This window comes from Opisthorchis viverrini (assembly GCF_000715545.1).
Source record: "Opisthorchis viverrini unplaced genomic scaffold opera_v5_20, whole genome shotgun sequence".
Lineage (NCBI taxonomy): Eukaryota > Metazoa > Platyhelminthes > Trematoda > Opisthorchiida > Opisthorchiidae > Opisthorchis > Opisthorchis viverrini.
In genome coordinates, this window is record NW_008751676.1 from 2,763,821 (window position 1) to 2,775,879 (window position 12,059).

General features: G+C 42.2%; 1 protein-coding gene across 1 annotated transcript in view; it reads left to right on the forward strand.

The window, feature by feature from the left end:
- T265_01849 (hypothetical protein) overlaps positions 1-12,059 on the forward strand; it is a gene marked incomplete at both ends in the record, with an annotated part of 87,214 nt that overhangs the window by 39,751 nt on the left and 35,404 nt on the right. The window lies entirely within an intron of this gene.

Here is a 12,059-nt window from a genome sequence, read left to right on the forward strand (position 1 = left end):
GGCCAAGTAAGCCGCTGGTCAGTGAAGTCACTACTAAGGAAGACGGCTCACAAGTTCCTTCCAAGTCCCGACTTCTACTTCGATGGGCGTAAAACTCAGAAAATAATCCAGCTGGTATAAAATACTTAGGATAACGTTCAACACACCAGCAGCTTCACACATATAATTAAGCCGTTAAGTCCCAACAGAATGTGAAGTCAAAAACAAAATGAAACTTTTGAAGTGAAACAATGCACCCGGTCCCGTCTGTCTTTCACTTGCTTTGTATAAGGATGGTGGAGGATGGTGAAACTCCTGCATAGCATGTGAAAGACAACCGAAATGCCAGAGTAATGGCATGTATTGGATGTCATTCCTATCTTCGGAAGGATGATAGATTTGAGTGTGAGATTCATCGGGGTATCGAATTTGGTGACTATTGCCTCTAGGTTGCTCACAGGTACCATCGTAGACAGGCTTACTAGCACTTCAAGATAGCAAGCTTCCGTCCAGATCATGAATACACTGACTGCAATTTCGAACAAAATCGTACTTATAGGAGGCCAATAATTGTTGTCTTCTTGAATCTAAAGCCACCGTTCGAATGGGCTTGGTAATACTACTCTGTGGCGGTCTATCCTTCAGATGTACGCCGAATAATTTTGCTAAACTTCTCCTACCCTTATGCTTCAACATCCGTTGGAGTATGGCAGTCTATGGAGAGGATTCTTCTGAGTTCACCGTCTAAATTGGTGTCCTTCAAGAGTTCTCCTTCATCCTCAACCTGCCAATCGAATTACATATCGAAAAAATGTCTGCAATGTCTTCTCTTCCTGGTGTGATGCCTCTTCATGGTGAAGAGCTTAGAGAATTGGATATGCGGACGATAGTCCACCACTTGGTTCAAATCTCATCCAGATACACGAACTAATCTAATTGATATTGTCACGCTCTGCAACATCATGGCTCAGAACCGCTAAAAGTAGTGGACAGATCTACCTTTCTGGGTCACGTCAGATGGCAGTATTGCAGAAGAAGTAAACAATGAAGACGCCAAAGATGATCATGCTCGTATTCAATGTAGGCATCTTCGGGATCGAAGCGACATTAGGCTGTCGGCGAAAGGCAGTGCGACTGTATGTCGTGTTGTTTTAGGGTCGTGAAGCCTAGTCGCTGTGCGCTGAAGACAAAAGAAGATTGCTCGTCCTTCGACCATCGTTGCGCGTGCATCATGGAGACATCGAATTAGCAATCTTGAGGTGCGACAAAATGATTGCTCGTCGACTAGTTGATTCGGCTGAGCCAACTGGGCGGGCTGAGTCATCTGCTCCATATAAGGGACGCTGAGATGCGTGGCCGTGCATTATTTGCTGAGTAGAAAGTGGAGAGACGGGTGGGATTGGCTGGTCTTTTCTTAAATAAATGTACAGTGATAGATTGCCGTACCGATTTTATCTATATCTTGATCGTATGATACCAAATGGATAACGATAGCTATGAAAAAATTAGATTTCTTGTCCAGTTTAATTGAGGCATTCACATAGCAACAAACGCTGCATTTTATCTGAAAATTCCAAAAATGCAAAAAAATGTGAAATTCCCTTATTCTTAGCACTAAAAGTCAAGTAGTTAGATGCGGAATATCGGGATTTTTAACACGGAAAACACTGGTTTCCGTTTCCAAAACAACAGTCGGGAGTGGGCTGAAATCGTTCGTTTTGCTTGAAAATGTTTTACTGAACAATACGGTTAGCCATTTTTGTGGCCAGTTTTTACTGAATATATTTGCTTCCTTGTCAGTCCTAATACGTATGGCACCTTTTTTGATAAACAATTCATATGGAGTTGCGAAATCTTTCGTCACAATGACCAGAACATACAACTGAAAAGTGGCATTGATTGTCTCACAGCGCCGTAAACCGTATACCCCATTAGCACAGTAATTTCATAAAGCTGCCAGATCTATCTTCTTGGAGAGTGGCACTGGTACTGATAATCTTATTAATACGGACGGTGTAAGCATGAATCCTTCTGACAGGTAAATCTATTGATTGCCACTAGCATTCTGTCTCATCATGGTCTGGTAGCGTATGCAAAAAGTCGAGTCCTATTTAAAAGAAGGTTTTTGAGTCAGAATCATATCAGTCGGAGCCATTCACCTCCGATAATATCATAACGGCTCACAGCACCCGTTGCACAAAATTCACACAGCTGATGCACATACAGGCAATAGACAGGTTTGTCTTTATGAGTAGTATCTGCAATACCGTTATCTGTCTTCTACTTCAGGACACAATATACCCCTATCCCTAGAGTTGTAGCCCCTCTTTTGGAAGCTGATGAGTGTGTACCTCTATCTACACATTTAAATGAAAATTGGTGGGACACTAGAAAAGAGGAAACGATCTTTCCCATAGCCATAATCTTGTCCAATGTTCAGGAAGTGAGGTCAAACGGATTAGTAGACGGAGAAAAAAGCGAGACGAGAAGACTTTCAAGCAGATCCATTTATTTCACCTCATTAAGTTTCCTATAATTCAGGTCGTTTTTCTGAGACAAGTCGGTGATCCGGGCTTTCTAAAAACCTCACTGTCAAAGGACCGTGAGTGAATTTACTTAAAGGTAACTGCTCACAAGTCTACTGAAGACTTTTCAACAACCTTTTGAGTATTTTCCTCCATGAAACTACACTGCCCTGGTGTTGTTGACGTGCAAAAAGTCTGATTCTACTGACCGTTTGCAACATGATCATCAACAATTCTGTCACGTCCCACATTCTAAAACGAAACACTCTTAATATGTCATCACTCCAAAGAGCACGTTCAACGTGTAACGGTGAGACAACCCTGCGGCAAGATGAGGAGTTCCAAAAGTTGGAATGGTTTTGATAGGATTTTTACATAACACAGACAATATATGAAGAACGTGGAGGGTAGATCTTTGTAGCACTCAATGAAAAGTACGCTGGAATGTCGGCCCTCAGCGAACAGCTGATTTCCCATATTTCATGATAAGTTTACCCTGCACTTGGTTTATACTAGATTTATAGATTCTGAAACCAAAGGGAACGCATGATGAATATTCTTCTGGATTAGGACAAGGTGATTCTGAGGACAGCAGCCTGGATTTTTACCACAACCTTATCTGGAGAAGACACTATAGAGATGTGATTTCAGGACCTGGTCACTTCGGGTTAAGCATAACCATCATGGCTTGGTAATTACCGAGTCCTTCGATTTGTTTTAACTGCACTGAATTACTCCTTTTATCACTTAAATTGGGTTCCATTTGCCACAATGATCACCTGATCTAGTGCTCTGTAACTATGTTATTGCAACAGAGTTCGTGTTCTTCTGCACTTCGCTTGTCTGTCATACCGTACCTGCTAACTTTGGTGCATAAAGTCATTTGCCGCGGTACCGCTTTCAGCCCTCTCTTTGAGTCCATGATAGATCTGAATTTCCCACGAAAATCAACCTCACGTAGTTCGGTGAATCTGGTAATCACGGGCTACTGTTTCAAGGACGGGTAACAACAAGGAGAAGAATTGATTTCCATCCACCAATTGCATATGATTTATGCGAATACACCCCACAATATCACTCCGAGGTTGCTGTAACTCACAGTGAATACTAAAGTCTGTGACTGGTTCTGAGAGAAAACCAACAGGACTGACTGGGTACCCGATGTGTGCACTCATAAACTCGGCTGTCAAAGCATGACGAACCAATACGAGACAGTTTGGCAAATCAACATTACATGATAAATAAGGTCAACCCAGTGATTGATTGATGTTAAAGAGATGCTAGACGTCTTAATAACTAGACACGCAGAGGACATGGATCCGAACAAACGTGAATACGTTTCTACCAGCTTCCGTAACTAGCCATCATTCGTTCACAAGATCAGACTCGAAAGGACCACACAACCAGGAGATCTCTGGTTACTCCTCAACTTACTAGCTGGCCGTTTTTAAAAATGGTGCCTAGTACAACGCAGTGCAAACCAACGCACTCATCAATAATCGAGTGAATTCGTTTATTGTTTTTTTCATTTTCTGTTTTCGTGTACTAATATCGTAACTCCGAAATATATGCATATTTCTGAGCCCACCTTTGACCAGCAGAATGGAATCAACGTCGCCGTGGTTTCGACTAACGACTGTCAGTAAAAAACGACAAAGCCTTTCACCTGGTGTAAACTTAGAGATAGAGAAAATGGGAGAGAGTAGAACATACCTAATCGAAGTCACATCAAATGACCACAGATGGCCGATCTTGACAGTACAACAAGCAACTGATCAGCGCGAACAGCTACTAAATGTTATGCCTTTCTGATTCACGGGGTTGAAACATGCTTACGAAACCCTTCGTAAGGGTTTCGGTTTACGGGAAACCGTAATCCATGCATTCACATTTTAAAACACCGATAACCATCTCCATCACAGACAACGTTAGACGTTCAACAAAGCATAATCAGCTGCACACGTTTGCGCTGCGGGAGAACAGCAAGATCATATAGGAAATTATGAGAATCGGCTATGCCTGAAAACTTTCTTGAATGCCACCAGCTGGCTCCACTACGAGTCTTCTCTTCGGTTATTGACTCGGGAGGGAATCACTGAAATTTTCTAAGCCACATGGGGTAGACTTGCAAGTTTCATTTATCTTTATAAGTTGTTGTTAATTGTATACCAAATCCCAAATCTCGACATGACCACTTCTCATTTGGTGAGTAGTCGTGTGAACCAGTAAGAAGATATCCTCTGGAATCACCAGCCTCGAGATTTGTTGCCGAGCTGGTAATACAGAATTCGTACTACCACTGAAGATACATACACAATTATCGAACAGCAGCCAGTTCAAAATGCAAACAATTGAATTGGTAAATGACAATAAGTCGCCACTCTTCGATGCAATTATTCAACGAAATACAGTTAAAAACCTTGGAAGTCGGGTCTGGCGTAATAAAAGGCGAATGGATCGGATCTTAATCCTTCGCATAGCCTGTTTGACGAAGCACTTGGATTTATGCACCGAAATCTTATCCAAAGGTACAGAAGCACACTGCATCACAATGGAACTGACAATAAAACGAGAAAGTTGTATACTATAAGTAGTAGAAAGGGAAAAAGAATTAAGAGGACAGCAACAATCAAAACAAAAGCAAAGAAGTGGGCGGATGATCCCTCAGTAAGTCAACATACTTAAATTAGCGGTAAGATTAGTAAAGCCACACAAATCGAGTACTTCTTCGGAACCGGAAAATAAGGCCAACAGGGGTAACAAACCCTGTTTTGTCCTCCAATTAGGCTTCAATGGGTACGTTAATTATCATCGTGGACAAAGCGGGAGGAAAAATTCTGAATGTACAGACGAGCGTAAGGTGACTTCGCGTTCCCTAATTTATACACATGAAAGTTGGGATACTGGAATGTGGAGCCAAAAAACTGACCGGCGGATCCACGGCAACTTACGGTGAGTCCGGTCGGCCTCACAGTACCCTCGCGAGCAAAGATCAGAAAATGCAGACCGTAGAATCCTTCAGACAAATGAATCTGATCTCAGAAGCAGTTGGGTAACTAAGACAATAAACCTCCTGGGTTACGAGTCGGAGAAGTGAAGTCCAGTGGGCAACTGGGCTCGCACGCTCTGGAGACAACCAACCATCTAAACAGCCAACCGTAGTCAGAGATCAGCCTGATCGGCAGAATGCACACAAATACTTGCAACACTGCTCAGCGCACACATCAATGTGGCAACTTGCCAAGCTCAGCGAACAAACTTGCCATCAATGTCAAAAACGATGTCAATACAAACCACCCATGAGGTTGTTGAAGACTCTTCGACGGTCCTCGATTGGTTTCGCTCTACTTGGGGCTCATCAGGTAGGCGCAGTCCCCGAGTTTCCGTCAACCTTATCTTCTACGTTAACTCAAAGTGGACACCCCTACCTGTATACGCTCATCTGCACATCATAAACGAGAAATTCAGCTGGCATTCGTTTGAGCCCCCCGTTAAAACCAAATTTGTGTGTAAACGAGCGTATTTCACGGAGTGTTGACACTCTTTTGAGTAGTACTGAAATGAGACAATCATTTCTCTCTTTTATGTTCTCTTTACCGGTGACTTCATCAAGAAGCTTCATTAACTATGGTCATTTTGTTCATAATAAAATGCAGCCTTATTGCGAGTGCAAACTTTGCATGACCAAATTGTCTGTTCAGCATTCCAACAAAACTATTTTGAGGCTGTATTAAAGGGGATGTACGCGAAAGAGTGTATGAGAGATGGTGTACGTCAGCAATACTCCGCGAGCAATAGACCCAGGATAGCTGTTTTCTTAATAGCTACGTTAGTCTTTTCTCGTGCATGCTCGAGTCCTGAGAACAAACCTCGTGTGCAACACATGAGAATTTTTGAAAGATTTGTGCAGCTCTTCTGTGATGCACCACAGTTTGCGTCATTACTTGATGCGTTCTATTAGCCTTGTTCTCACGTGACGGTCAGTTGCACGCCAGTGCATGTATAAGCGAAGGTGTCTCTATCTGGCACCTTATCATCAGCTGCCTCGTGCAATTAAGCCAAACCAAAATGCATTTCAGCGGCTCTCAGAAAATGGCACGAACTAACTGCGCTTGTTGAGTTGCGTATGAATCAATTTTCGGAGAACTGAGGGAGAAGTAATCCGGATTGGATAGTGCAATTATTTTAAAATATTTAGTAATGAGTTCGATGCGTCTCTGTTTTAGTGATCAGAAATACAGCGACCATCTTCAGCATGGTTTATTCTGAGGATTTCATCTTGAAGAGCACTGACAGCCGGGATCACTTTTTTGACTCTAATGCTAAAGCAACTATTCATGTGAACTGTACTATACTTTGCTCACCAACCGTTCTTCCAGATTTATTCCTAGTTATCTTTGTGCCGTATCATCTGCCTCATTGTTGATACGTATTCCCCAGGTAGACAGATATTGACACTATGTACATCCTGACCTTCTTATGTTCTCCATCTCTCTAGTACTCAGGCCAACATGCCCTGATGGAAGCTATCTCCATATCGTCGAGTTGTTTATTACTCGTTGTATTTTTTATTTCAGGGCCATACTTGACTAGTTACACTCCCCCAGTAAACACTATCTTGATTTAGGAAGCAAATCTGGATATCTTGCGTGACAAATAGTTTGACTGAACCGATCTAAGGCAACACGAAGAAATGAAGAACTGATTGGCATGCATGCATGTTCACTTTTCATCCGCCAACAAGTAGCTGTTTACACACTAACGGCAAACGGATGTTTGTTCGTATCAAGGGTGAAAATTTCTCCGTAGTTCCTCGTGTTCATGATCTCAAGGGTGGAAGAAAACCTCATTGAGCACAGCACAGCATAGTGTGATATCACGTGACACGCTCATTTGGAACTAAGTAGGAATCATACTCTTGAAGCAAAGCTGACTGTCGCCGCCTGTGCACCTGACAAGTTAATCGTATCGAGCATGACAACCGCTGCAGTGTACTCTTGTGTCTAGCTAAGCCTGACAGAGATCAGCGAACAAAGAGCCGTACAGCGAATACACCTGAAGATGATTAGGATGATGATAATGACTCAGGCCTGAACTCATGCAAATTTAGGTGTTTTGGTAGCTACATCTTGCTCGTAATAAGACATTCTGCTAGTTTCTGTAAGACGTCTTGATAGACTTCTTGGAAAGACTCGATAGAAATCAAGCCGTTTCGGTGGAAATTCAAAGATAACTCGATGTTAAGTGACGGGGTTGCCTGACGTGGGACCCAAAATGTTGCACACACACCCCCCAGGACAGCTCAAACCAAAATCGACTCGTCTTCGTATTTATGTCGAACGAATATAAGATTTTTATCTGGTATTCGTAGTGACAACCTATGGACTTCTTTGCAAAAAATTCCATGAAAGTGCAAAGCGAAAGTGAAATGAAAATGCTCGAATGCTTATTTTGAATCATTATGCATTCCTTTCTGTAAAACCAACCAAGTTTGATGAAAAATAACCTGGTCTTTGTTGTAAGTGATACCGCAAATCATGCCAAGTCGTCAACGTTCAAACAGAAGCTTCGGAATTTCAGCTGCTGCATTAACCCTGTTTTCTAATATCCACAGGTGGAAAACAAGGTCAATCAACGTACCTAAAGTTCTAATGATGGCTGGCTGTTGAAGAGAGCATTCTTCCTAGTCTCAAGTACGGAGCATAGCCAAAACAGCTGCTGTGTTTACGAAACGGACCTTGAAGTATCAATCGATTGCCTGCATATCCTTACTTCTAAGACTGTTTTTAAGGTACATTTTCATCAAGACCAAATTTTAGCTAGTTGGCTGAATATACATACCCGCTTGTGTGACGAGAATCACGCTCCCACTGTATGCCGTCGTATATCTTCCACATTTTGTCTCTTCAGTTGAAAGGCCAAAACTGCGAGTTTACTATTCTTGGGTGTCTTTTGCGGTGTCAGTCGCGCACTATTATTATTGGTTTTCTCTGATGCTACCGGTAATGTTTAACTAAACTTGGGCGTGACTGTTTTACTGGCCGAACCCAGTTCACGTGTCTGGGTAAACAAAATTCCTCAGCACTACGAAAACAAAACAGGCAATGTACAGGGCGCCATTCTTTTCCTATTCTTTTCTGTCTTGTACGTCCATAGCCACTCTGCTCCTGAGGCCTTTTACCGAAGTAAGTATGCTGGTGGCATAGTGTTTTGTTGTGACTAAAGCAGTTCAGATGGGTAAATAAAGTCACAAACCGCACTAAATGAATTTGCTAGGTATTCCTAAGAAAGTTCACTTTGTTCTTAATATTTCATCATGTCAAGATGTTGTTTGCGCGTTTTCTTACGATATACGTAACCGAGATCTTGTTTATTGGGTACAATCGCTCATAGTTGACAGTACTGATGTGAAGAACCTCGGAGCTGTCTCCAGTAGACTTACCAATGTTCGGTGATCTTCCTTTCATGCTTTCAGAACGAAAGAACTACCTCCTGTCTGGCTTTTGCGCACAAATATGTTATTGTGCATTTTCTTTCCTACCGTGATCATTTTTCCCTGGTCGCCTTCGTTGGCTTTTGGGAAGAATAGTTCTCCCCTACAACTATGTTACTGAAACAAGTCGCTAGGTGTAGTGGTATCTCCAGGACTATCTTGCTCCGAAGCAGCCGTTTTGACGGTTCGAATAAAATTACCCAGAAGATGGTACCCAGTGACTGACGTTTCCTCCACCTTAGTTGGCCTTGGACCTTGTCTACTTCCTGAATGCGGCGCAAGCACAGAACCTTAGCTAAAAGCACTACCATGTAACATAATTTTGTGATTCCCTACATGGCGTGATGTAATGTCAATCCAGACTCATTGTGTACTGCGTTCATACCTAATTGGCTGATTTATTTTTTTTACCGCATTTCTACTACTTTACCAGTAATATGCCCACTTTTTATATCCGCTAAAGATCTGTATGCCAGGAATTTGCTCTGCACAAATCTGCTATTGGTTTGGACCGACTCGAATTGCCAGACCTGTTAAGCCTGAACTCTACCTAGAATCGTTCTCCAGTTACTGTTTTGGTTTGATTTGACCAGGGGAAGCTACCGGAGTTTGAATATTAAGTAAATATATATCTACTATATATATATATATATATATATATATATAATCAGAGGTAATTTTGGATATGAACGTACCTGTTGCTACACATGTTGAATGGTTATAGAATAAACGAATGATATAATATGTCAATCTGTACTCGATGCGGTGGTTACCCGGATTAGAAGGCTTTAATCGTCTAGTTCACCAGGCTGGAACCATATTGTTTCTCTTTAGAACGAGGTTACTTGTTGACTGAGCATCGTACTTCGCCCTAACTTACAGCGTCAGGTCAAGCTGTAAGTTGCTTGGTAACAAAGTTAACTACGAGCATAGGCGACGGTTGTCAGTGCCGCCATAGGAATGATTACAGTGGTTCGCCCAATAGGTGAATATCCTTGGAGAACGAAACTTTTCCCACTTCTAAGGAGATTTGGTCGTCGGGATTATCAACTGCCCAAAGTCCTGCAAACATGTATGGAACGAGGTTATTTTATTCACTCCTTAGAATACTGTGTGGTCAGGGCTTATTCGACGTCTATTCTGGCATGCATGATGTTACGGGATCTGGGGCACTTCTCAATCTCATTTAATGAAAATGTCTATCACCGTTCTAGCTTAACCTCAAGAGGTAGGCATCCAACAGCCTCACAGATCTTATTCTGTCAAAATGGTAAGCATATCAATCAACTATATCAACTCAGTTGGTCTCGTCGTCGTTGGAGTCATACCGACAACACCCTGTTCACCCACGACTTCTTGGATGACCACTCCCTTTGGAAAGTAGTAACTACCCAACTGTTAGGTCACCTCTAGTAGCTATCTACTCAGCTTCAGAAACAGTGAAGGCACATTGTCCCACTATCAGTAAACCGCTGTGTCGCCATTCATCTGATAATAATCGATTCACCTGTATTGACAGGTATGCTGTAATCTGTTAGCTACTATCTATCACCTGGAAATATACACGTCATGGCAGTTCGTCATCAGAACAGCGCAGCAGCGCAAGGCGCACATCAAACTGGCTACGCTTGGACTTTTGTCACCAACACATGGGGCCGGAATATACGCGCCATTTCAGATTGGCCCACTTACTTGCTGCTTCCATAGTGAAACACCTAATTTCCCTATTCCAACCTATCGTTAAAAATCCACCATTTCTGGTCTGTACGAGTGCCACGACAGATGACTGATGTTTGGCCTCAACTAGACTCGCTTCCTGTCAGAACCGTCTTTTTGATGGTATCCGTAATCCCTACTGCAAAGCCACATGAGAGGTGGTACATGTATACTGACATCGATGATATTCCTATGGAAAAGTAATACAGTAGAGTTAGTAAGCTCGCTGAAAAACGGTCTGGGTACGTTCACGGGAAAACCTTTTGGCCTTTATCGTCAATCTACATCTGTTCGAGAAAGATCTCTAGCATCGTGTGGGTTCCTGCCTTACATATGTTCGGTCCATTGACTCTGTGCGACATTCATTTGCATTAATCGCTTTCTTAATGATGAATATGTTTACTACTAGCCTTTGATTAAATTTGCGAATTGGATGTGAGCAGTAGAGTTTATGAAAAATAGTGGGTGGATATTAAGCATGCTCTGAGATGATTTGACCCAAATGCGAGACTCACTTGGTAGCGTCAGGCGAAGAAAGATCAATGAAACCGTAACCCTTGTTCTACTGGCCAACTTAGGAAGACCTCGTGTTCACAGTCGATGCTCTATATTAGGCCAACTTGGTTTGCAATGCACATGTTGATGTAAATGCAAGAACGAAGATATATTACACAAGTCAAATTCAGGTAGCACAAGACAATAACAGCTGTTGTAGAGAGTCAGTCACCAGTTATTCACAACTTTTCCACTTTGTTCGTCAAAAAACTACAAAATCTTTCCATTCGCTCAAAAAATGGATCATGATCTGAACATCCGAGGTTACACTCTTTTCGGTTGATGAAAATCCATCTCGCGAAGCTACTCAGTCGGATAACATTCACAACTAGTGAATAATGGTATTTTTAGATGAAAGGCTCGAAATGAAGGTGTTTTGAAAGTTTGGTCTCCGAGCTCAACAAAACTTCTGCGTTCTCGCTTGACTCAGGGTCGGGTGGATGACTTTGAACATCGTGCTATCAAATGATTCACGTAAGCCTAGAGTCTAGCGTTTGGACCAAACTTAAGTGACGATAGTGCATCAGAGCGATTGCAGTGAAAAGAAATATTTTCGAAACCATGCGATGAATAGCTCGCTGCTAATGTGTTTTTTCTCACTCATCAAACGTAGTTAATAGTAAAATTCCAGGATTACTGGACTGGTGGCACTTTGTTTTCAATCAAGCTCTAGGCCTTACCTCTGCGAAATTGAGGGATTAGTGACTGTGGAACAGACGCGCTGTAGACATTATATATATATATATATATATATATATATATATAGGGTGTGGGGGGGGGAAATAGGACTC